This window comes from Larus michahellis, chromosome 1 (assembly GCF_964199755.1).
Source record: "Larus michahellis chromosome 1, bLarMic1.1, whole genome shotgun sequence".
Classification (NCBI taxonomy): Eukaryota; Metazoa; Chordata; class Aves; order Charadriiformes; family Laridae; genus Larus; species Larus michahellis.
This window is the reverse complement of record NC_133896.1, coordinates 18,449,804-18,476,787: the sequence shown is the minus strand read 5'-3', so window position 1 is coordinate 18,476,787 and position 26,984 is coordinate 18,449,804.

Here is a 26,984-nt window from a genome sequence, read left to right as displayed (position 1 = left end):
ATTATCTACACAATCAAGAAATCCAGATTCTAGTAATATTTACAAGGTCACTCTCTAAAACATTATTTGAACTGCTGCTTCTTCTGCTTACCTTTTTTTTTATAATTTTTACACTTTTATCATTTATGTGATGAAGGAAGGGATGAGCATGGCAGATACGCTCCAAAAACTAAATCTTAATTTTTACATGACTTGGCATCTTGATTTCTAAGTTTCCAGTAGCAGAGAAAAATGCTTTTGTTTAATATCCCCTCACTGAAAGATACAGACCAGATTTATCAGGAAATGTCAAGCTTTCAGTTAAAAAGAAAAAAAAAAAAAAGAAAAAAGGAAAAAGAAACCCCTCAACCAAGCCTTTGTGGGTACTAGTAAATGGTTGGATGCAATTCAAATAACAAATATTTCTATGGAGATTGAATTTGAGAGCTTTGGCCCTAGACCACAAGAAGCTGAGAGGAAAATTGAAAATGCAGAGACAGGGATGGATGGAAATAGTATTACTCTAAACTGAATACTGGAAATAGAAAAGTAGTGAGAAATCAATGAGATGACTGAAAATAAATAAATAAAAAACATAACCTCGGTTTAAGGAATATATAACCTCAGATTAAGGAAATTACATTGCTAAATTGTGTTTATCGCAGAGACAAGAAAAACAAGAAATCTATATTTCCAACAAGGGTCATAAGGAAGCTAAAGAAGAATTGGTTTAAGATCTTTTTTTCAATATGTCAAAAAAATTATTTTGTGTGGGAAGACAAGACCTTGCTCAGAAACAGCCTAGCCTAAAATGATCAAATACCCTTTCATTTTTAGTACAAATCAAATCTATTTAAATATTTGAATAAGTTCTAAAAAATAGGAAACTGTTTCAGAGTTCATTTTATGATTACCCTCTGCTTCTGTCATTCTGCTTTGCAGATTTATTTTATTTGCTTCTTATCTTTTAGTTAGTGATCAAGACAGTTCACAAAAGCTATAAATAATAAATATGGTGCACTGCTTTATGTATGTTTCTGTAGACCATTGCTGCTTATTCATTTAGTGAGTTGAAATGAATAAAATGCAAGATTTATGCCACTGTTCATTGAAAATGAAATTTGTATCCACAGAATTATCTGCATTTTTAAAGGTCGCTTTTTAGTACTCTGATGTTTTTATAGATACTTGGGAGCGTTCACAACCTCTCATTCAGTAATTGCCATATGGTATAGCCATCTGAGGTATTTATCACTCTTCAGATCACTTTGTTAATTAGTTTTCTTCTGCAGACAATGACATTAATTTACCATTTCTTAAATTTATAACAGAAATATTCTCTTTGACTATGAGTACCTAATATGTTCATACACCCAAGATTTGTAAAAAAACTTACTGGTCCTTCTCCATCCTTCTGTCCAAGTAGATCCAGTTTAGATTCTTATCAATCTTGCAAATCATCTTTCATAGGCTTTCCTTGGCCTTCACAGTTGCAAATTCATCTGTTATGTACCTATTGAGAACACCTGTTATTCATTTCCTTGGTCCATGAGATTCTTCTCTTTGCATAAACTCCATAGATTCTCTGTCTCACAAATATGAATTGTTTATTTTTGTTTTCAAAGGCTTTCACTATCATCCATCAGGTATAATTTCTTCTTTACTACTGTTAGTTCTTGACCGCGATGACAGGTACTTCATATGCTTTCTAACGCATGCAGTCAAGCTTTCTCCCACGCTGCTCCTCATGTTTAGGGGACACTGCTCCTCACAGCTAGCTTATTAGTTTTCAAAAAAATTCCTGAAAATTATTTCTATTTGAACTAATATAATTCCTTGTGAGCTAACGAATATTTTTATAGTATCTTATTTCTACACTTCTTTTTTTTTTTTTTCATTTATTTCCTCTACTTTTATACTCAAATTATAAATTCATTTGTAAGATGACAAAGGCCATCTTTCTGGTAAGATTGTATCTACCCAATTGAGATATTGATCAAGGTCTAGGTTTTCTCTAATAATACTTTTGGGTAAAAGCAAAACTAAATTCACTGATTTATAACAGGATTAAAAGCAGTAATCCTATCCCGAAATTAATATTCCATAGATTAACTCTACACTGATAACTAAAGATGAGAAGATACTTTAAAAAATGTCGCCAGTTAAAACCATTGTCGAATAATAAACAGATTTTTCTTTCAGCTACAGTTGCTGGCCAAAATAGGTTTATTCTGAATCTTCAGAAAAATCATTGGCTAATTAGTGATGCAGCGACGCAGCATTTTTTCTAGCCACCACATTATCTCCACAGATAATTTAAAAAATAAACTAATTAACCTTTCTAAAACACCTTTCTAATTAATCATGTCTTTTATAGTTCCAGTAGCTATGGGGCCAACCAAGTCCAAGCAATCATGTTTAATTTCTCACATATTGATTTATAAAGGATGGTTTATTGCCTCTTGCTCATTAGCAGTTACAAACAGGACTCCTGCAGGAGGTTATGCCTCTTTTATAATTAAACCATGTTAGGATACCAAAATGTAATGCAGATGTTTAACAGTAAGTTGTGATTTGTTGAAAGGCTAGTAAAATTTTAAAACCTCAGTAAAGTGAAACACTTTGGCTGATCAAGCTGTTTTCTTCCTTTATGCTTTGCTGTTCCATATCTCAGTGGCATTAGGATGTAGTCATTCCAGAACTGGTGATGAATTTTGCTTCAAAGGAAAACTTATGATCTTATTCAATGTGTTTTATTGAGTTTTAGCTCTTCAATAATTATTATTTAGTATCTTGAAATAATTCACAACATTTCAGGGTGTTTAAAAGAAGAAATTTAGTCTTTGAACATATTTTTTTGCAAGAAAACATGACAAAGTACTCAAATTAAATAGAGAACAAAAGCTTCTGTCTGTTCCTGCTCCCAACTTTATTCAGACAGATTAGAAAAGAAGGAATTTTCATCGCAGTCCCATGAAAACTGTTCTCAAGAGATAATGAATCAAAAAACATTAATTTTTATTTCATTTTATTCTGAAGCAATAAACTGTATTGCAGCATCTGTAGGACATTCTTGTAAAACTGGTTAGATCATTTAGCCAAAAGAATTCAGTAAGTTCAGAATGACTTAAGCTCAAGAAGATAAATCATTCATGTCTTCTCTCTCAGTCTAAAGTTCATTTAGTGTTTGTAGCTTCTCTGTTTTACACCTGCCCCCATGCGCCCCCCCATTTTAGAAATGAATACAGTCTATACTGTTAATTACCTTTATATATATACATTGGAGCCTGTCAAACTATGGATCTTTTCTGAGCACCAGTAGACTATATTAAAATTTCAAGAAAAGAGCTACGTCAAAGGCTGTGGACGTTGACCAAATGATCAAACAAACATTTCAAAACGTTTAAGTCAACAGAAGCATGAAACAGCAAAAGCAAAAGATAAAAAGGGAGATGAAAGACGAGGGAAGCTTTCTAATCATGTTATTCCTTCATGTCAGTTCATTACTCTCTTCCATTTCTGTCTAGGACCTTCAGAGTGCATGTGAAAGAAGGTGAAACAATAAATTCCAGTACAGGAATGAGGAAGGTCCAAGCTTGCTTTGATTTACAGTATGAACTTTGTTATAAAAGAATCTTTTTACAGACTGCGTGAAGAAAAAAACTGAAAAGAGGACACATTCTGGAGCAATGAAAAACTACTCTCAATAGAGAAGGATCAAGAAAGGAAATATTTAAACAAATTGTACAGATTGAAGTCCATGTAACCTGATGGGATTCATGCATAAGTGCAGATGGATCTGGCCAATATCGTTGCAAGGCCACTCTCTTATCTTTGGAAGGCCATTGTGACTGAGGGAGGTTCCTCAGGACTGGAAAACAGCCAGAAGGAGGATTCGACGAACTGCAGGCCAGTCAACCTCACCTCAATCCCTGGGAAGGTGTAGGAGCATATAATCCTGGAAACCATTTCCAGGATTGGAAGTGATTGGAAGTTGTCAGCATGGATTTCTGAAGGGAAAATCCTGCCTGAAAAAACTGTTAGCCTTCTATGATGAAATGAGTGGTACGGTGGACAAGACAAGAGCAATGGATGTTGATTATCTTGACCATAGCAAGGTTTTTGACATCATCATCCATAAGATCCTTACGAACAAACTGAAGAAATAATGAGTAGAAGAGTGGTCAGTGAGGTCCTGAACAACCTTCTCTAAGTGACCCTGCTTGACCAGCGGGGTTTGCCTAGATGATCTCCTGAGGTCCCTGCCAACATCAGTGATTCTGTGATTGTGTGATGAGAAAAAAACAGGGTCACAGAGTTGTTCTGCAGGAAAATGATATTCATTGTAGTAGAGCACTAAGGTACTAGTATTCACATTAGCATCAAAAAAGCACTAGCATTAGTGTTCTTTTAAGAAGTCTATGTCAGGAAGTGATGAGTAGATGTGGATACCTTTGGGCCTGGAATAGGGATATGGCTGATTAATCTATACACAGGATGCTTAATTTGCTCATCTGGGTGTCTTAGTGTTATGAAAGCATCCTCTTTTTTCCCCAGGACCTCCTGACCTCAGAAGTTTGACTTGTGTGATACGGTCTGAATGTCAGATTTCATAGAAACATAAAATCATAGAACAGTTTGGATTGGAAGATACCTTAAAGATACGTCATTCCATCCCCCCTGCCATGGCCAGCAGGACACCTTCCACTAGACCAGGTTGTTCAATGACCCCATCCAACCTGGCCTTGAACACCTCCAGGGATGGGACATCCACAACTTCCCTGGGCAACTTGTTCCAGTGTCTCACCACCCTCACAGTAAAGAATTTCTTCCTAATATCTAATCTAAATCTGCCTCTTCCATCTTAAAACCACTACCCCTCGTCCTATCACTACACTCCCTGATAAAGAATCCTTCCCCACCTTTCCTGTAGCCCCCCTTTAGGTACTGGAAGACCTCAATAAGGTCTCCCCGGAGCCTTCTCTTCTCCAGGCTGAACAAACTCAACTCTCTCAGCCTGTCTTCATAAAATACATGCTCCAACCCTCTGATCATCTTCATGGTTCTCCTCTGTACTCATTACAACAGCTCCATGTCCTTCTTATATTGGGGATCCCAGAGCTGGAGGCAGTACTCCAGGTGGGATCTTGCCAGAGTGGAGCAGAGGGGGACAATCACCTCCCTTGACCTGCTAGTCATGCTTCTTTTTATGCAGCCCAGGATGTGGCTTGCTTTCTGGGTTGTGAGCGCACATTGCTGGCTCATGTTGAGCTTCTCATCAACCACAAGTCCTTCTTGTCAGGGCTGGTCTCAATCCCTTCATCCCCAGCCTGTACTGATACTGGGAATTGCCCTGACCCATGTGCAGGACCTTGGACTTGGCTTTTTTGAACCTCATGAGGTTCATGTGGGCCTGCCTCTCAGGTCTGTCCAGGTCCCTCTGGATGGAATCCCTTCCCTCCAGCATGTCAACCACATTAGTCAGCTTGGTGTCGTTGGCAAACTTGCTGGGGGTTCACTCAATCCCACTGTCCATGTCACCAACAAAGATGTTAAACAGCACTGTCCCCAGTACTGATCCCTGAGGAATGCCACTCTTCACTGGTCTCCACTTGGACATTGAGCCATTGACCACAACTCTCTGAGTGTGACCATCCAGCCAATTCCTTATCTACCCAGTGGTTCGTCCATCAAATCCAATTCAGAGACAAGTATGTCATGCAAGATAGCGTCAAAGATTTTGTGCAAGTCCAGGTAAATAATGCCAGTTGCTCTTCCCTTATCCGCCAACGCTGTAAAGCTGTTGTAGAAGGCCACCAAATTTGTCAGACATGATTTGCCTTTAGTGAAGCCATGTTGGCTGTCAACAATCACCTCCTTATTTTCCTTATGCCTTCCCTTTGCGTTATTTTCTTTATTACGCTGTGGTGATCAAACTCAGGGCTGCCTCACAGATTCCCACAGAGAGCTCTGGTCAAGTGGTTACCTTGTCCTTCTTGCCTTACACATTATTCATATGGTTACCTAGCTGCCATTGGCCTTGCAAGACTGTACTACATAAAAGGTCCCCAATGCCCCCTTCCACGCGTCTGTGCAGTTTGCAGTTTCCTGGTCTCTTATCTAACTCCACCTTTATCACCTGTGAAATCCAGCCAGGTGGTGTGATTTCACTGTGTTATTTGTTATGACCAGTCTTCTCATGTCATATACCACAGCTTTGTACATCCTGAAGTTAAACTCAGGATTAGTCCAGGGTCTAATTATGTTGCCTTCAGCCTAAACAGTCTGAACGCACCCAAATGAAATAAAACATTTCAGACTGCATTTTTATTAAAAGTTTTGGGAAATAAAGTATTTAGGTATGGAAAAGTTAGGACCTGACACACTAAGCTTTCCTCACTGTGTAGCAGAACAAAAGGTAGATGCAGGGCAAGACTTGCCTTTAGCCTTTCCATTGAGCCATCAAGGAAGGTCATTACTTGGAGACTATAGCTGCACTGGGAAAATATTCTCAGAGCTTTCCCTAGGTAATGAGATCAAAACAGTACAAATCCTGCTTTGTAGAGTAATATTCATTGTTTTAAAATACATGCTTAAAATAATCAGATGACTATAACCATGGGCCAAATTCTGAGTTCTTTTGCTTCTTACACCTTTTTTGACATTGACGTGAGTGTGTAATTTACAACATTGTGTGTGTGTCACCTCTAAATTTGACCTGAAGTTTCTGATCCCATAGGAAATAACATAAAAGGATTAAATTACAGAAAATATACTCTGTCACAGTTACCATATGTTGTTTACCAGAGTCAGAGCTAAGTGATCAAGGAAACTCTTGAGTATGTCTAAACATGCGGGTAAGATTTATAGTGCTGGAGTGTACATATTTATTCAAGGTCTCTGTGATACATTACATATTTAGCCAGATTATGATTACCTTCAGTGTATGGCTACTTGATCAGCAAACCTGCTATATGATTCATCCCCTTATCCGGTTAATGTTGACAGCATGGTGTTGGGTACTCAAATAGCGGTAAGAGTAGGGTAAGGGAGGAAGCAAAGCCTGAAAACTTAGAACTGTTGTCATCGGATGAAAGGGAGTTAAGACACGATAAGATAAGCGGACAGCACTTGAAGTAAAAAGTTCAGAATGCCTTCTTAGCATGGATTGAGTGAAAATATGTAATTTCCTGAGGTACTTATAGGTAAAATTATGTGATGCTTCAATTACTGAACTTATTAGTAGATTTGGTTGTTTAAGAAAGCTGTAAGATAAGAAAACATCTGTTAAAAATGAAAGATCATCTGTTTGAGAATTAGCTTTAATGGTTTCATACTGAATGGCTCTCTGTCCTTAGAGAGGGCTGAACTAATCATGCTGATTTTGGCAAACTATACAAATTCAGATATACAGAGAGGAGGTCATCTAACCAAAACCAGATGACTTCAAAGGATACATCTACATCCACAGTAGTCCTCTAGGGCCTCTTTTTAGTCAATAGTGAGAATAGGAGGTACTTCTAAGGCACTATTGATTTCTCCTAAGATTGATGTTTAAAATAGGTCAGTTGAATTGTACCCTGAAATTGTTTATTTCTCTCCCTTAACTCAAATGAGAATGATTAGCTCAGGTTTGTCCACTGAAGATGTCTGTATTACAGAATCTAAAGTTTGATTAAATGACTCGCAAAACTTGTTATCACAAAACACCCTAAAAGAAAGTACTTTGTTAACCCTTCTTATCAGAGTAATTTTCTCCAGTTGCTTTTTAGCCATGTATAAGGCTACTCTGCAAGCAGAACACACACAATTTAAAAGTGTAAAACAAGTATTTATTGGCTAGGTCACACAAAAGAGAGCTAGGATGGAAGGAATCAGTACTATAAGCAGCATTATGCTCCTGTCCCAAAACACTACCCAAAGGGTCTTTGCTGCCCAGGTAAGGTTTGTTCAGGAAGAAAAGGGTCAGCCTCCACTGCTCTCTGAAAAAGATGCTCAGGTTGCTGAGTTGCCATTTTCTACCTAATTCTCCAGGTTTCTTTTTTCTTTATAGTTTTGTACCTTTCCATGGTGATAATTTTCCTTTTTAGTCCTTGAAGAACTAATGATCCCTGCTCCAACATTTGTATCTCTCCAGCTTTACCTTTCCTACCTTGCACAGTGCAACTGTATGAACTTCTTTATTAGTCTTTCTCATAACCTAACAATTTCTTCAAAGGTGTAAACTGAGGATACTCATCTGGGCCATGCCAAAGCTTGGACCCCTCAATCATAGACAGTAGAACCCACAGAGTGGGACAGGACACGTGGGAGGCCGGGTACAAAGTGGGCAACTTCTGCTATTTGTAGAAAATATGAATTGTTCACTACCTGGCATTTGAAAGCAACATACTCATCCACACACCCACAAAGATATCAAATGATGGTTAATAGCTGTCATTATAACTGTTGTAATTATACCTGTATGAATAAGTTATAAGACCCACAGATTAATTCTGCAGAAGGGCAGGAGTTTGGGGTCATATCTGCGGGACTGCTAAGAGTTGAATACTCGGTTTAAGAGTAGCGACAACTAAAGTGCCTGTGTAAAGCATACTTGCATCTTACGCTAAATTGTTTGCCAACTTTTTTGTAAAAATATAAAAATTGCTATCTTAATTCCCATTTTACTGGCACATGCAATTATTTAGATTATGTAATTGTGAAGTTGTAGTTGTTCATTAAGCAATTCAGCTGTGAACATGCCTAGCGCTGGTTACTCATAAATTGCTGTTATTTAAAATGGGAATGACATTAACAGAATGATTTAAGGGAATTTGACTACTGTCAGGATTAGGTCTTTAATGTTTATTCATGAAAACCTTTGGAATGGTGGGCAGTTTCTTAAAATACCTGGTAATACAATGTTCAAGGATCATTTTAAATTTAAAGCACAGATAAAGAAATGAGTAGAGATTACAAGCTTTTTTAAGTTATCCTCTTAATCAGAGAGTAAAATCAAATTAGACTAACACAGACTAGTTTCCAAATTTGGGGTTTGTGCCTGATCTCATAGCTTTATGTGTTTGCAGTTTTAAACAAATATGATAATAAGGTCATGTGATGATCTTCTGGGTATTTTGCTAATATCAAACTGATTTTTGGCATACATTGTCTTTTTGCTTTCTTTATAATTAAGTATAGTGTTGAACTGTGAATTTTAATGAGACAGAGTATTAAATCAAAATTACTGAGGCATTAAAATTCTGAATTCATTGATTTAGTGTATGTATAGTTTAAGACCAGATTTCATCTATAGATAATACAGAAAGGCATACAGGCAAAAACAGAAGAAGGAAAAAAAGATGGACAGGAACATTTTGACTCTCAGATCAAAATGTCAGAGAACCTTGCTGGGCTGTTGTTTTTTGGCCTTTCTCTGTACTATGTGGTATAGTGTGTGTGTGTATATATATCTGGCATATATACCATACATACCATATATTTTATACACCATTTTATACACTATGAGGACAGGCTGAGAGAGTTGAGTTTGTTCAGTCTGGATAAGAGAAGGCTCCGGGGAGACCTTATTGAGGTCTTCCAGTACCTAAAGGGGGCCTACAGGAAAGATGGGGAAGGATTCTTTATCAGGGAGTGTAGTGATAGGATGAGGGGTAGTGGTTTTAAGATGGAAGAGGCAGATTTAGATTAGATATTAGGAAGAAATTCTTTACTGTGAGGGTGGTGAGACACTGGAACAAGTTGCCCAGGGAAGTTGTGGATGTCCCATCCCTGGAGGTGTTCAAGGCCAGGTTGGATGGGGTCATTGAACAACCTGGTCTAGTGGAAGGTGTCCTGCTGGCCACAGCAGGTGGGTTAGAACGAGATGATCTTTAAGGTCCCTTCCAACTCTAACCATTTTATGATTCTCTATATAGTCGGGAACATTTTATGGTTTGTAGGATATCACTGTGCTGGAAAAGAATATTTCTGTGGATCTTTCTTGACCAATGGCGGGATTTATCTCACTTGATTTTGGACACCTAAAAGTCACCTAGGTTATGCTAATTATATATATAGGTAATGAAGATAAATGAGCCTTTTTATGAAGAAATTCTCTCTCTTCCTCCTCCCCCCCAAAAAAAACCCTGAAAAAACCCAAACAAATCAAACTTCAGGCTTTTGTGATTTTGATCTCAGCATGTGAATTAGGTGCCCAGGTTTCCATTACAGTCAGGTTTGTTCTAGTTGTTAGTCAAATGAATTAATGATAAACTTCAGATAAACCTCCCCTCACAGCAGTTTTATCAGCACCAGTGCAAAATTTCAGCATTTTAGCTAAAAATATTTTGTTCAAACATCCTGGTTTGACAGATTGTTACCAATTCAGAATTATATTTCTATTGAGTTTTTCACAGAGGCTAAAAAGTGATAATTGCTGTTCCCTACTAATTAGTCTACTTGGCTTTTTGGATGCCTCTAGGTAACAACATGTGGTGCTGTAGTTGCCTTTTTCCTGTCCATGGAGATAAATGGGTTAAGAACTGGCTAATTCCCCTTCCTTTAGCTGGATCACCCCCACATTATTGAAGCCCTCATCTTTTGGAGATACAATTGCTAAGGCACTGGGAACACTCCTTTTCTCAAGAGGCTTCAAACTGCTAGACTCTTCAATGGCAATAAATAGTTTTCCTGTATGTCCAAGGTGGGTTGACCTTGGCTATCAACTCAGCACCCACCACCTGCTTGTTCATTTGCCCCTGCAGCAGGTGGGAAAGAAAAAGTGAGAAAAACTCATAGGTCAAGCTAATAAAGACAACTTAATAACTAAAGGAGGCAAAAAACCCCAAGCCCCAAATGTTGTAAAGGATCACCTCCCACCACCAGATCAGTGTCCAGCCCATCCCTGAGCAATGGCTACTTTGGAATGACTCGCACTTGCCCCCAGTTTTTATTGTTGAGCATGATGTCATATGGTATGGATTATCCCTTTGGTCAGTTTGGATCAGGTCTCCCAGCTGTGTCCCCTCTCAGCCTCTTGCTTATCTCCAGATCACTCGCTGAGGGGGCAGAGTGAGAAACAGAGAAAAACTTTATGCTGTGCAAGCACTGATCCACAATAGTTGAAACACTGCTGTGTCACCAACACTGTTTTAGTCACAAATCTAAAACACAGCACCATATGGGCTGCTGTGAAGAAAATTAACTCCTGCCCAGGCTGACCCAACACACCTTAAATGAAATTATGAATGAAAGCACTGGGAGTGATTCAGGTATGCAAACATATGCAAGACCTACAGGAGACACATGGCCTTTGCAGTGACAGATACTCTAGGTCATCCACAATGGCATAGCACACCTATGTTTACACAGAGTTGAATTCCACCCATTACTGTTATGATACTAAAACCATCTAATTTAGAAGATTTTGTCATTAATTAAAGGAAGTTTTTCCTTAAGCATTAGGAATGCATTAAGCTCTAGCAGGCAATTTCCCATCAGAATTTCTCACTTCAGTGTTGCACTAACTAGAACTTTCAAAACTCAAATTTCTGTGTATTTAAAAACTTAAACAAATTAATGAGTTGCAGCTACAGTGAACTATCATATAATTTAGAACACATACACATTTTACGACATGTGACGAAAGGAAGTTCATTAGATTTTGTCTTTATGGCTCCTGAGGCTTAACAGTACTGGACCCATTATAGTAAGGAAAACAGAGTGACAATTGATTAAATCTGACTAAAGTGTTAAAAATCTGAAAGCCAAGATCAGTTTATTCTATATAACATCTAGTTATGGTCAAACCATTAAAAGAAGGAAATCTCAATGTACCATAGGGGTCAGTAAAAGGACAACATTTATGAAGCAGTTTCTTTAAGAAGTCTTTTCAGCACACACAAATAGAAAAGAAAAAGTCATGATATTATTTCAAATAGACTCTGTATTGTTAGTTTCAGAGATGACATTGAAAACAGTTGAAGGAAAGATAGTGGGTAGCTTTGCAATACAAAAAGCAAAAATAGTTTCATTATTCAGACCTGACGTGATAGTCTTTTCTTAGTCTTATTTATATCTAGCAGGACAATTTTGGTGCTTCTTTGATTTTGCAGTGGGAAATGCAACTAAGTCACAGGATATAAAATTTCATTTACTTCTATCTTAAACAAGTAACTTGTGTTTAACGGAAGTACATCTTCCAGGGAGAAATCCAGTTTTGACCTGAAGACATCAAGAGATGAAAATTGTGCCGTTTCTCTTCGTGCTATATTCTAATGAGTACCTATTCTGAGTGTTCCTTGAATTTACCTGACTTAGCTCTTTGCTGGTTCTTGTTATCCTCTTCTTTGCTAAGTAAAAGAACTCTTTTAATACACGGCTACTCTTTCTTGTGAAAATGCTTATGCCCTTAATTTAATCATTTTTTTTTGTTGTTTTCTTATAAGACAAATAGATTAAGGTCTTGACATCTGTCACTAGAAGGCCTTTTTATATAGTTGGGAAAAAATTCAAACTCTATTCTCTACTCTTCTAATAATGTCAACATGTTTTTAAAGAATGACAACAGCACAGCTGTATGCATGATTCCACTGGTAGTGTCACACCTGCTAAACGCAAACATTACCTTACTTACCCCATTTATCCCTCTGTGAATGGCACTAGTCCTTTTTGCAATGACATCATGCTGGTAAATCATATTATTCCATTTTCAGCTCCTTTCCCACAAAATCCTTTCCATTGTCATTGCTATGAAAGATGCAATTTTCCGTTCCGTGGGTGTGACATTCATTCCTGTTCCAAACCTCTAACTCCCCTTGTGGTCATATCAAAATGAATTTGTTTGCATGGACCCAGCATGCTGCTGCGTCTAACTACCCTGTGTTAAAAAATTCTACACTTCTGTTTCCCCTCCCAAGCTCTTGCCCACCCCAAGATTACTTACAGTACAGTGTGAAACAAAGAAAGCCTAGACGCTGTGCACCATTCAGCAACAGCTAAAACATTGGTGTGTTATCAACACAGTTTCAGTTACAAATACAAAGCACCATATGGGCTTCTATGAATAAAATTAACAGACCCAGTACCTACAAAATCAGACCAATAATGGGGCATTAAATTTTAACTTGGAAATCACGAGTATGATACTTGTAGTCTGCCAGTAGATTCCTCTTCCCTGTATTTTTACTTGATTATAGAAAACATGCCCTCCCCGTAGCCACCTTCTTTTTCAGAAGCGAACGTGTTTTACAGCTATCTTACAAGAAAGAGAAAGCTTGAAAGCTGGAAATCATAGTTCTGTGCTGAGTACGATCCACTGTGACATAAAGATTTTATGCAGCATTATATTATGGCTCAGCAAGAATAAGAGAGCGAGATGCACTACACTTGCAGTGGTTGTCTTTCTTTGACTGCAAAACAACATTACTGAAAACCCAGGCAATGGAACTGCTCCTACCAAGTAAATTTTTTTCAGCCCTATGGGTAACACAAAGCACAGTTTTTAATATTCTGAGATTTTTTTAATTATTTTTTTTTATATACAGGAGATTAAATTGTTTGTGTCTGTCCCGGTCTCTACTGCCACAGTGAAAAAGCAGTAAGCCATAATTGTCACACTGTATTACCATATGGTGAACATGGACTGAGGAGGAAATACATAATTTTACTTGTTGAGGATTTGGGGGCTTTCAGCATAAGAGAAGCAACAGCTTCAGACTGCTAGCTAGAGAAGAAACATGAAATCCTCTAAATGCAAACAAGTGGCAGAGGAATATATTTTCATATTTACAGCATTGGTTGATTTCTTATTATTCACATTTTTACTCAATGAGTTCTTAATCATCTTTACAGTTATGTGTCTTCTAGGTCAAACACAAAGCCAGAGATAGGCACTTTGAGTGGTGTTTCATTTAAATTTAAAAGCTTTCTAATTACATCATTAGGAAGTAGAGGAGCATTTAATCTTAACCTATCCATTTTAGTAGTCCGTATGTAAGGCCCCATCATGACAGCATGTGAGTATCTCATTATCTTTATTGCAATCATTCTCACAACATTTTAAGGAGGTAGAACTGAGGCAAAAAGAGATCAAGGCCAAAACCATAAAGAATTACGTGCCATATTCTTAAAGATAGCGTCCTTCTCTCTCTGTAGGAATTAAATCTGCATTTCTTAACTGTCAAAAGTGTACATGAATGAACAGTGTATATCTTATTCGTGAAAATGCTGTGGAAGTATGGTCCTTTCTTATGTGGAAGAGGAAAGACACGTGGATATCCTGAACTCCATAAAGAGTTACTGTCTTTATCTGGGTTAGGGTAATATAAGCTTCTAATCTTTCTGAGGACTGATCCCATGCTTAGTAAAATGCAGTTGGATACAATTTCATCCCCTCTGCTGGCTGTCCTAACATTTTCCAGAAACAAAATATTTGCATTTTGTATTAACTAAAAGCAAAACAGTAGCAGAGCTTACACACCTGAGAGATTTCAGAAGTAATATACTAAAAAAAATACATCTTTTTCAAGATGCTGAGAAATTACCTTGTTTCTAGTAGGAGATGCTTTCTATATCTTGAGAAAACTGGATAACTGAAAGCCAGGAGACATAGAAATCTCTCATTGAGAAATTTGGGCTCAACCATTCCCTTGCTTTTCATACACTGAAGAACTTTATGGAAAATGAAATCTGAAAGCTCTAGTTCCATTAATAGATTTATTAAATAATAATAAATTAGGAATAAATGATAGCTAAAGCAACATTTAGTATGAATAACTAACACCAAAATTTCCCAGAGACATTCTAAGTACAACTCACAATAACTGGGTTATACCATACATACCCTCTGTATCTGCGCAACTGGTATATGTTCTGGTGTGCCTATTACGTGAAAAAAGTATTCTCCAAAAGGTTTCAAGTCATTGAGACACTATGCCTTCTCACTCTGAGGTGTTTTAGTGGGACCTCTAAATGGAAATTAAAAGTGAGAGAATAATGAGGAAAAGAATAACAATGTGGTGACAAAATTCATACAGGCTGTAATGAATTTTTGAGTATGAGTACAGTCTTCTGCTGTAAATAAACACTGGGCTTAGCCTCAAATTGTGTCAGATCTGCACAAACTCAGAAGCACTACATTAATTACTGAAATTTCAAGTAGTAAAGCCTGGAGAAGGAATCATAGAATCATAGAACCATAGGGTTGGAAGGCACCTCTGGAGATCATCTAGTCCAACCCCCCTGCCAGAGCAGGGTCACCTTACAGCAGGTTGCACAGGAACGCGTCCAGGAGGAAAAGTTTTCATAGAATTATGAGGCTTATGTATTTTTTGCTACGCTATAAAAATGTCTCATGAGGGTTAATTCTTCAACTTTTGCCTTTGCTTGAAACATTTTCTGGAGTCTTGTCTACATGGTACTTAACATAGTGATTAAGCAAGCACCTAGATGGCAATTATTTCTTCATTCCGAAACAGTTGCTTTGGACTAAAAGAGATTTAAACTGGTAATTACTAGGATCGACCTCATTATGTCCTCCATGTTAATAGCAAAATAGATAGTGTAAATATTTCAAAAATGGACTGTATAATAAATCAAAGGCAGATATTAAGAAATAGTTGCTTAAATACATGTAGGTGCCTTTTCCAATTGGGCCATCTATTTCAAAGATTGCAGAGGCATGTTGTGTTTGGTTTAGGAAATTAACACAGTGAGTGCTTTGGGTAGAAAGACATCTGTCTGGCTTAGATGCCTGTCACCAAAATACCAAGTTCTTAGGATCTGGTTAACAACCTATGTGGACAGACTGAGTGCTCCTCAAGATACAAATTCCATATGCTTATGAGTACAGGCAACAATGGGAAATATGAGGGTCTCCATTCACTTGCAGTTCAGTCTGCCTAGACTTATAAGAATGATCTTATGAAGGGACATACTGCTGTTGCTGCAGAGATGTTGCCCGCCTTCTGTGTTCTAGTTACACAGTGGAATCATTCAAGGGTACTGTAACCAGCAGGTCATGAGACATCTTGACTGAAAGCCATTTTTTAGCCCAAAATGTAAGAACCACAGTGAGAGCAGAGACGTCAGGAGAGCATTTGCTTGTATCCTAGTGGCAAGGACGCCTAACTGGACATACTTTGTGTTTTCCAAGAGCAGATCTATATTTCATATCAGAGCACTATTAATATATAAATAAAAAAACAAACCAAACCAACCAACCAAACAAACAAGAACAACCAAAAAAACCACACCACTCTTTTAAGCACACAGACTAGAAGTAAACATCTTGCCACCATCTCCCCTTCCTTGCCTGCTGACTGACTTTACTGAATGAATCTAGGATTCCCTTCTCGGATGTAAGACCATGTTGTGTAGAGTCTTCCATTGGTCAGAAGTAGACTGAAACTGCATACGCAGAAGAGGAAAGCCAATAAATTATACCCAGATGTATGAGATCAATGTATCTACTAATTGCCCAACTGTCTACCCTTTTCAGTCTCCTTATGCTGTGGATAAGTTGTATGACTGAATCTTTCACTGAAAGAATTATTGCAAATTATATCACGTCAACAATTTCCTATATACCCAGAGGACAGATAGAAGCCTAAGTTGATATAAATCAGGACTGAATGAGTCTGAGATTGTTTTCTTTGATAAAATAAAAAAGAACAAAACATAGCTCAGGGAAAAAGAAAAAACAAACAAACAAACAAACAGCAACAAAATCCTGTACGTTTATTATGGGGCCTACAAGAAAGCTGGGGAGGGGCTGTTTGCAAGGGCATGTAGCAATAGGATGAGGGGCAATGGTTTTAAACTAGAGCAGGGTAGGTTTAGATTAGACATTAGGAAGAAGTTCTTCGCAATGAGGGTGGTGAGGCACTGGAACAGGTTGCCAAGAGAGGTGGTGGAGGCCCCATCCCTGGAGACATTCAAGGCCAGGCTTGATGGGGCTCTGATCAATCTGATCTAGTTGAAGATGTCCCTGCTTACTGCAGGGGGGTTGGACTAGGTGACCTTTACCAACACATTCTGTGATGCCATGATTTTAATATGTAGAGGACATCTCAGAAAGCACGCTGTTGCTACATAATGTAGTTCTCTTTTCCTGTACTGTTCATGTATTGAGGTGATACTAATAGCATATCGACAAGTGGACTTAGTGGGTGGGCTGTTACAGGGAGTTCAGAATTTCTACTCTAAAACATTCACATCTTCTTTTGTAATTGTAGGAAATCCTTAAGGAAACCTACTAGGGGATTTTCAAGAGCAGTTAAGAATGTTTTAAGGCTGATTGAGTTGAAGAGTAAACTTTTCATTGTTTCTAATGAAAGCACAGATAAGCCAATACAGACTCTGTAAAATCCCAACCTGAATTAATAGCATAGGCTTCTTTCTAGACAATCTTAAACTGAAAGAGAAAATAGATTCACTGTGAAGAAGCAGAAATGGAGAATATATTTTTTTTACCTTCTTTTCCCTCTTGTGAAACCTATGGTTTTCTTCTGTCACTTTCCAACCTCAGAATGTTAACTCCTTTCTCTCTTTACTGCCCTCAACTCTCTCATCATTTTCACCAAGTGTATATATACTTGACAATTTTCTCTCCATCTGAGAGAGTCTGACAAGATCTTATTTTCCTTGTTATAAAAGTGGGGGTGTAGTTTAGCACACACCTGTCTAAGGTGTAAACATAAAAAGAGGAGGAAATAATTTGATGAAGGTCTATTTCATATCAACTCTGGCACAGTGAATTATTTTTCAGTTCTGTACAAAACCCAGAAAACTAGTTTGGTCCTTTATGGATTTATGTAATTGCCTAACAGAATACATAACATATAGTCTAACTGCTTGTTTTCTAGATCAATTCTAGTGAATTAAACACCTGTTCAAACCTCTTGGTTAAGGTGACATGTAAGCTCTTTCTGTTATGGTTTTTGTGATTTGGGACAGTATTTCTGTGTCCCAGTGTCTATCGACTCCATCCATACTATTTCAAACATCAGTCTAATTATTTTTCTTCTTTTTATTCTAATTTTAATTCCTATAAAATATTTTGAGTATTAAATAAAGGTAGCCATTTGGTGGTCACTTGTAACTGATTTAGGAACAGGAAATTATTGAACCATTCAGTTAATATTTTATTAAAAAATATGTGCATTATATAACCAAAACCCTTAAAATATAATTTTTGTTTGTTTGTTTGGGGGCTGTATTACAGCACCCAGTGTCTGTATTCTTTCTAAGACTGGTTACCAGATTGAATTTTTTAGTTAGAAGTGTTGCAAGAAACTCAGCAGAAGTCAGGCCATTCTGACTCACTGAAAAGCAAGATTATCTGTCACTCTTATTTTGTCATTTTAATTTTGTTACTATTATTTTGCTTCTTTGAAAAGCATTAACTTCCAGTACTCGATTAGTCCTGTTGTTTGCTATTCACAATGTACCTGTTTGCCACTCTTGGCACCCATGTGCTGACTGCAAGTCTTTGTGACACAGAGATGTGGGTTTTATCTTGTAGGGGAAAGGAGAGGAGAAAAAGTAAAATACCACATCTGAATGAAGTGTGGTGAGAAGCCTGCTGTCAGCAATCTACCAAAATCATAAATGTTTTACTGAAGGAAGTGGTTCAGTGAAAGCTCAAAAACATGTGTTGGGCAAACATCCCTAAGTGGCAAAGACATTCAGAAACCATACCTTCACAGACTCACTCATCTCTGTAAAATGGACTATACCATAGACAAGAAGAAGCTGGAACATTTTAAGTTGCCTTTTTTTCCCCACGTCAGTGGTGTGAAGGATACTTCACACCACTTCATCCGTATTTACATAGCCTTAGGGATCTATATACATTGCAGAAGCAATGTGTTCTGCCTATCAGCTTTGGTTCTACCCTGGATCTGTGTCAGCTAACTGCCTGCCTGTCTCTCTTTCTGTAGCTGAACAGTTATTCACTATGGAGTTGCCATACTCGAAGAGAATTGCTCTGGTCAAAACTGAGTCATTTTGTTCCACCATACATTGTTCTGACCTTTTTGTTCTGTAAAGGAGTCTGGAGCGAGCGTAAGAATCTCCTTCTGGTTTTATTACTTTTAAGCAAGGATTTTATTTACACTAGATATATTGTCTTACTAACAAGTCTAATTGTCACCCTGTGTTTGCCTGTGTGGCTAATAATTTGTTTTTGGCAGAGGAATTCTGTTTCAGAGCAAGCCAGTCTCTTCATTTTGGGGACTTGAATAACGCTTCTTCAAAAATTAAGGTAGAGAACTAAGACTCCTCTTACTCTATTCACTAACATTATCTTTACTATGCAAAAAAATATTAAGGACATTCTCCGGAAATATAATAGTATGCAATGAATAGTAACAGTATTGGCTGGGTACTGATAAACCACCCTCTACCTCCAAAAAAAAAGCTCTTCAGTTTTTTGTTCACATAACTAAGCTGGTTTTAAAGATCAAAATGTCTACATCAGCTATAAAAATAAAAAAAAGAGGAAGAATTTGTAGAAGACTATATGAGGAGCAATCAGGACAGAAATGTTTTTTTCTGAATATTGTCTTATAAGTCATTACTTTATTCATATGGTTTCAGAGGGTGTAGTTTCCTTTCCATGATATGCTTAGGCATCTCAAAAGAGCAGACCATTGATTTTTTGTAAAACCTATCCCTGACCTCTTAAAGTTTTATTGGGCTGGTTGGAACACAATCAAGAAAAGGAAAAATGAAGGCAATCCCATGCCTATTCCATTGTTCAAGAAACGTTGTTTATCACAGGCTTCTTGGGTGACAAAAACGTAAATTAGAAATATGTACAGGTGGAACATAAGCTATCCCTTGCTACTGTAGGTTTTTTGTCAAGCCTCAGCAGATCAATAACTGTCCACAGTGTACGTGAACCTATTTCCCATTCACTGGTGCCAGAACGTTGTGCTTGAGAAATACCCACAATGGTGAGTAACTCTGCGTGAGCACATCAATAGACATGTGATTGGCAAAGTTGCCATAGTGTAGCTTTTACCCAACAAAGCTTAAATGCTAGTTTGCCTGCAGTTTGGCACTGCCCCAACTTATTTAACTAGTGCTCGTCTTTAGTGCAGACGTGATACTTGCATGAAAGATACTATAACAAAAGCCAGATGAGATGTTTTAGCAGATGAACTAGCATACAAATAACCCACAACTTTTCTGCAAGGCTGATACATGCAGTCACGGTACTGTTCCTAGTCCTGAAAAATTAAAAGTCAGAATTTAGAACTAACATGAATCTTTAATTTAAGAAGAAGCAAACAGTAGAAAACAGAGCTTGTAATTGAGGGATGGAGACTAGTGTGTTTCTTTCAGTCTACTTACAGAAGCTTACTGTGGTGTTCAAATGTTCAACCGTATTTTGACCCTTACCTTGTGGTTGAGTCACCATCCCTAGAGGTATTTAAAAGATGTGTAGATGTGGCACTTGGGGACATGGTATAGTGGTGGACTTGGCAGTGTTAGTTTTATGGTTGGACTTGATAATCTTAAAGGTCTTTTGCAACCTAAATGATTCTATGATTCTAAAGGTCCAGCTATCCTTATGTCTCATTCTCAAAAGAAAAGCAGGTAATACACAGAAGGTTTAATATAAAGTCTATAGCATCCTACCTGGCTTTGAATTCTTTTGTCATGATGCCCTGAAACCCCTCAAGAGGTTTTAGTTAAAGTATTGCTTTTCCTAAGGACTTTTTCAATGTCATTTAACACCCGTGTTTTATCCATAATCTATTTCTAATCTCTTTGACTTTGAATCTGTCTTCTTTCTCCTTTTCTGGGAAAAGTTGAAGGTATCCTTGTTCTATCTATAGGTTTCCCCTTTTATAACAGTGACACTGTGTGAACAAGATCCAGCCTATGGAATGTTGCTGCCTTTTTCTGTTAAACAAAATTTGCATATCTCACGGATATAAATATATTCAATTCTGGGACCTTTCACTTTTGATGGTGTACAAATATAAGTTTGTAATACTTTTTTTTTTTTTTTAAATTGTAGATCCTTAATTAGATAATCTGATTATAAGACTCTGCTAGACTCTATTTTGGCAAGTAGAACTCCTGTCAAGTATGATATGTCATAATTACCAGAATTAAAGATGGTCTTGAATTGTTCTTTTCAGCTTTTCAAATATCTGTCTGATAATATCACTATCAGTTTCTTCAAAACATTACATTACAGATGCTCCGAACTTAATGTGTTTAAAATCATAACCTACTGCAATGTTTCTAATTTCTAGTAGTCAAAGTATGTCTGTAATCTGTTAAAACTCAAGTCAGTATGTTGTATCTAACAAACATCGTTTCTTTGCTTACAATTCTGTACTTCGAAGTTTTGTTTTCTGTTACCTGAATTTACAAATAGTGAGAACATAAGTGCAATATATGGTTTTTTCTGGAAGTTGCATTTCATAAAGATAAAACATTTAATATCAACCATTGCACATAGGCCTACAGTTTCTACATGCATCGTCACAAGATCATTTGCTAGAAAATTTCAGATTTCAGTGCTTTTACCTCACACTATTGAAAACCCCAGGCAGGTTATCTGCTACCACTAAAATATTCCAGGTTTATATTCAAGTTTGTAAACCATACATCTACAACTGAAAAAGCAGTCTCATTAGTCTCTCTGCTATCTCTTTTTCTATCATTTTCACTAGCAGCTGAGGATATTGTTTCATAATCATCTCTGACAATCTTGGTCACATAAATAGAAACAAAACACTTGGCAAGTATGCGTTAGAGTTAGAGACAGTTTCATCTTTGTGCATACTGATGGTAAGTTTAGATTAAGGTTTAGAGAGTGTATAATAGAGGTCCCCAGTATATATAGAGTGGCCTCAAGAACTTGTTTACAAGCATCAGTTGGAAACATCCATTATCTGATGCCTAAAGGGTGGATGCCAGTTGTCTTTGTCAATGGAGAGATTTCTAGATATGCTGTCTATTTCTTATCTCTTTCTGCCATACTAAACCGTATACTGAGATGGAAGATAATGAGAAATGTGAGTCAGGGTTTACAATTAAATTTACTAAGCTCTCATAATTGAGTCCTTAGCATAACAAAAAATAAAGTAGTACATACTAACAGCCAGAAAGAAAACAAAGATCTGAATCTATGCCGGAGCTTATAAACACGCCATGTATTCACCATCACTTTGTTATTTGGAAGAGGACTCTCTGGAAAATTCTATTGCTCCATGTATGGATTTTATTCTTGTGGAAACCAAGATAAACTGTTAGCCATGGCACACACCCAGGTGTGGAAGATGGAAAGCACTCCTGGGTCTCTAGCATAACTGGCTAATATTCTAGCTGGATATTTTAGCTGAGGCTGAATGTTTATTTCAGTCAGCTAACAGCAGCTCATGCAAATAGGCAAATAGGCAAATAGGTAAAACAAAAATGTTCCAGAAAGCATAACGCTTCCACATGACCATCTAAAATGTCCAGTTACCTGAGTCAGTCTGAAGATGATGAAAACACTGCCTGTTTATAGAGCATATTGAACTCCACACTCACACGGGGTATATAAAGGGGGCCTGTGGGAAAGATGTGCATAGACTTTTTATCAGGGAGTGTAGTGACAGGGGTAAAAGTTTTAAACTGAAAAAGGGTAGATTTAGATTAGACATTAGGAAGAAATTCTTTACTCTTAGAGTGGTGAGACACTGGAACAGGTTGCCCAGGGAAGTTGTGGATGCCCCATCCCCGGAAGTGTTCAAGCCAAATTAGATGGGACTTTGAGCAACCTGGTCTAGTGGGAGGTGTGCCTGCCCAGGGCAGGGAGGTTGGAACAAGATGATCTTTCAGGTCCCTTTAACCATTCTATGATTCTATGATTCTGTGATATTCACACCGCTCTAGGATTGCAGAAAGCAAATTGTTAGCAGCAGTACTACGTACAGATTTAATACTGTGGCATATTTGCATAATCACATGTATATGAAACATCAAATTACACACTGCATTTGTGACAGGAATCTTAAACATCTGTGAGATCCAGTAATAAAAAAAAAAATAAAAATTATTACGTGCTTCAGTTGCATCACATTTGAGGAAAGCGCAGCCACTTATTGACAGAAATTACCTTTTATATCAATTGGATAATGCTCAAAGGAGAAAGACAATGTTTCCAAAATAGGTTTTCATAGATTTAACATTTTTTTTTCCTATCCTTGCACATACCCTAAGAAGGCATAAGACAAACTCAGCAAAGTGTACCTGCTTCTTACGGATAATTTAGAAGCCCACAGGTAGGCCATCTGGACCTTCATATTTTAGGCCACTACTTCACGACCCAGGTTCTCAAATACCTCTAAAAAGGATACATTTGCTATTTATATTTTAGGCCAGGGAATTGCTGGTTGGCTATCCAGAATGAAATACAAATTTGGTGGGGGAAGGCGGGGGCTTTATACATCTGGTAAGACTATAAAGTTTAGCTACAGTGCATTGGCAATTCAGGCACAATAAACACTTGTCACTTCAAGTTTCAATCTGTGATAGGAATCTAAAGCTGAACCACAGCAAAAAGCCCAGAGAGGACCTGTTTATACTGACGTGACTCCTGAAGTATTTTTCTTCCTCCCGAGAAGATCAGGGCACAGGGATCTTTGAATCTGAGTCCCCTAAGAAACTTGGTTTTGCTAGTTCTTTCAAGATGCCTAAGCTGCCTTCAGTTCAGGTGAAAAGAGAGCCTGTAGGGCTTGATGCTTATAGGCCAATATGTTGGAGAACATTTTAGATGGGTCAAGTGTGAAGGGCAGGAAAAACGATCTGGGGAATTCAAGGCCAGTCCGGCTCAACTTGATCCTTAAGAAAGTGATGGAGCAAATAATCTTGGAAACTATTTTCAAATATATGATGGACAAGAGGTGATGAAGGGAAAATCTTGCCTAACCAATCTGATAATCTTGTATGAAGTTACTGGCTCAGTGGATGAGGGTGGAGCAACAGATACTCTTTATGTCAACTAGCAAGGCTTTCGTCATTGTCTACCATAACATCTTCATTGACAAAGGGATGAAACACAGACTAGACAAGTGAATGGCAAGGCAGACACAGAACTGGCTGAATTGCCTGGCTCAAAGGGTTGTAATCAGTACCATGAAGACCAGCTGGAAGCCAGTCACCAAGTTTGCAAACAAAACTGGGACAAGTGCCTGACAGACCAGATTCTACTATTCAGACTGACCTTGACAAGCTGGAGAAATGGGCTGACAGGAAACTCATGAAGTTCAACAAAGGGAATTACAAAGTCCTGCAGCTGAGGTAATAACCCCCTGCACCAGCACAGGCTGAGGAAACCTGTCTGAAAAGCAGCTCTGCAGGAAAGGATTAAGGGTTTTGGTGGACACAGGTAGGCCACAAGCCAGCAATGTGTCCCTGTGAGATGTGCCACATGAGTTACTAACCCCCTTTTTGTAAATATCATTTTTTTATTTTCTTAATTCACCTCTTAAAAACACTCCTATTAATACATTCTGTTGTTAATAACAGGGGAAGTGAACCCCGCTGACATTAACTAGCTTCCCAAATTAAATGGAGTCATACTTTTTTTTAAAACATTTTCTCGGTTCTAGTTACACACAGATTTTTTGCTACTGTTTTTTCCGAAGTGGGAGGTATTGGTCTTGTATGAAATCTGTCTCTACCAATGGGGGAAAGAATAAGTTAAGTAATTCTTTAGTACTTCATCCAGGTGTGGTGTATAAAAGTGAGCCTAAGTGAGAAGGAGGGACGTATTTGTATATGTGCATTCATAAAAATAAAAGGATAACTCACTGTAAGTATCTTGTATGTCTCATTGTCTTTCAAGACACACAGTGAAGAATGCCATTAAGTTATACTGCCTCTTGTTAAAAAACATTAATGGTCTGACTTATCTCCAGGGAAGAGACGGACACTCCAGGAAGGACATTAGAAATTATTGCAAGAGTTTGGTAATTTAATTGTTTCCCTCTTTATTTTTCTTCTTTTTTTTTTCTCCCCCCCACACTCCCCCAGATCTGCTAAAGAGTATTGCAAAAATGCCTTTTGGGCTTCTTTCTCAGGTATCTATTCTAGATGGTTTTGTGTAGATAATAATAAAAATCAAAACTCAGCACTCCACTTGCATGGGACAGAGATTGATATGAAGTATCTGGTGCTTTTAATTCAGATTTTCTCTTCAGTGACAACTGAGTCTCCTCAGTTACTTTTCCTTAAAAGAGTGACACAATGAAGCATTTTCTTTCTTTTCCATTTAAATAGATCTTGATGCTACCTCAGAGTGGAAAACTTCTCAGGCACTAGGAAAACACCATCAAAACTTCAAATGCAGTCCTAATATGAGGGCATCTCTATGTTAATGTTCACGATAAAGGGATGTTGAGGCAGGGTGCTTATTATTTCAAACTGAGAAGTAAATTTTAACAGTGAAAAAAGGTTTGGGAACCCTGGGGATTCAAGTTACTCCCAGTCTGGCCTGGGGCAAGTGCAATCTAAGAGGAATGCTCCAGAGAATCTGTTGAGCTTGAGTTTGAGAAAGTAGCAGGGGCTGAAGAGTGAAGATAAATGAAATGTTCCTTTGAATCCATTAATAAGACTTTGTGGCATTTTCTCTTTTAACCTTCCTGATCTCCTGTACTATGATCTGTGTGAAGCTGCTGAAAGGAACATTTCTTAAATTTGCTTTAATAACCACTACTTAAAGCGAGCTCATCACAACAATTTTGCAAATACAGATCTATCGTAGCTATATTCAAATTTAAAGATAAGAGGTTATTGCATTAATCCAGTCTAAGACTTTGTAGAAAAATAAATCCATTGAGCTCATTCAAGACACTATGCTCCATATCATCTGCATTAAATACATGAATTAAATATGTGACACCAATGGCATTATAAGACTAAGATGAATATGTAAGCAGAAGTAGACACAGTTGTTTAAAGTTTTACATAGTCTAAATTGCAAGGTCATTTCCATAGTGACAAAAATGAAAAAAAAACCCTGAAGACTGCATTTTTTTTTCAGTTTGTGTCTATACAACTATTAAAAATGCACTCAGATATTCTTTATCTTTCCCATGCTAAAGCAACTCCCTGTATTTTTTTTCACAAGAGGGAAGAGAATATGATACTTATCTAAAATGTCAAAGTGATTTATGTAGTAAGTTTTGTGAAAACTTTCAGGATTTATTCATTACAAGTGCCATTTCTAAATATGCAGGTTTCATATAATGCTTGTATTTCCTAAAAGATAAGTGAATCACTTGAGGAAAGCTGCTTGCACATTTTGAAGAAATCTTTCATAACACACTATCTCAAAAGCAGAATGTATTTAATATCTTGGTGAACATGAATCAAAGAGATGCAGCTTAGCTTACAGTGAGTGTTAAATCTTCATATGTTTACCTAGAAATAATTTACAAAATATGCCTATGATTTAGAAAGTTTGAGTTCTATTTTCAAGGTAGACAGAGGGATGTGAACCTTTTCCATTCTTCATCCAAAAATGTACAGGCAGTCTGTATACATAAATTAACTTAGAAGAGTTTAATTAAATTGGAAATGATACCCTATACATTTTTAACAGATGTTTATATGGAGAAGAGACTTACAAAAACTGAACAATAAGTCTATGGAAAAACCAGGAAATCAGCCTCCACACTCCATTGGAAGCCCCATTTTAAACACATTTTAGAACTAATTTACAAATGCGATCTCTTTTTTGACCAGCTATGGCACATACATTCTTATTTTAGGCTAGTTAAAATTTCTTACTTTTTATTATGTGGAAGGATTAGGTGGTGAAAGCATTGCTTATTTTACTTTTTGTCTGAAGTAAAAAAAAAAAAAAAAAAAAAAAGATAAATTCAGGTCCTACTTCTCCATAAAATAATTTTATGAAGGATCGTAGCTCTAGTACTTTCCTCTCTACATACATGGAGAATTCTGCCTTCAGTCAATTAAATTAACTAAAATTTCAGAAGTACACAGAT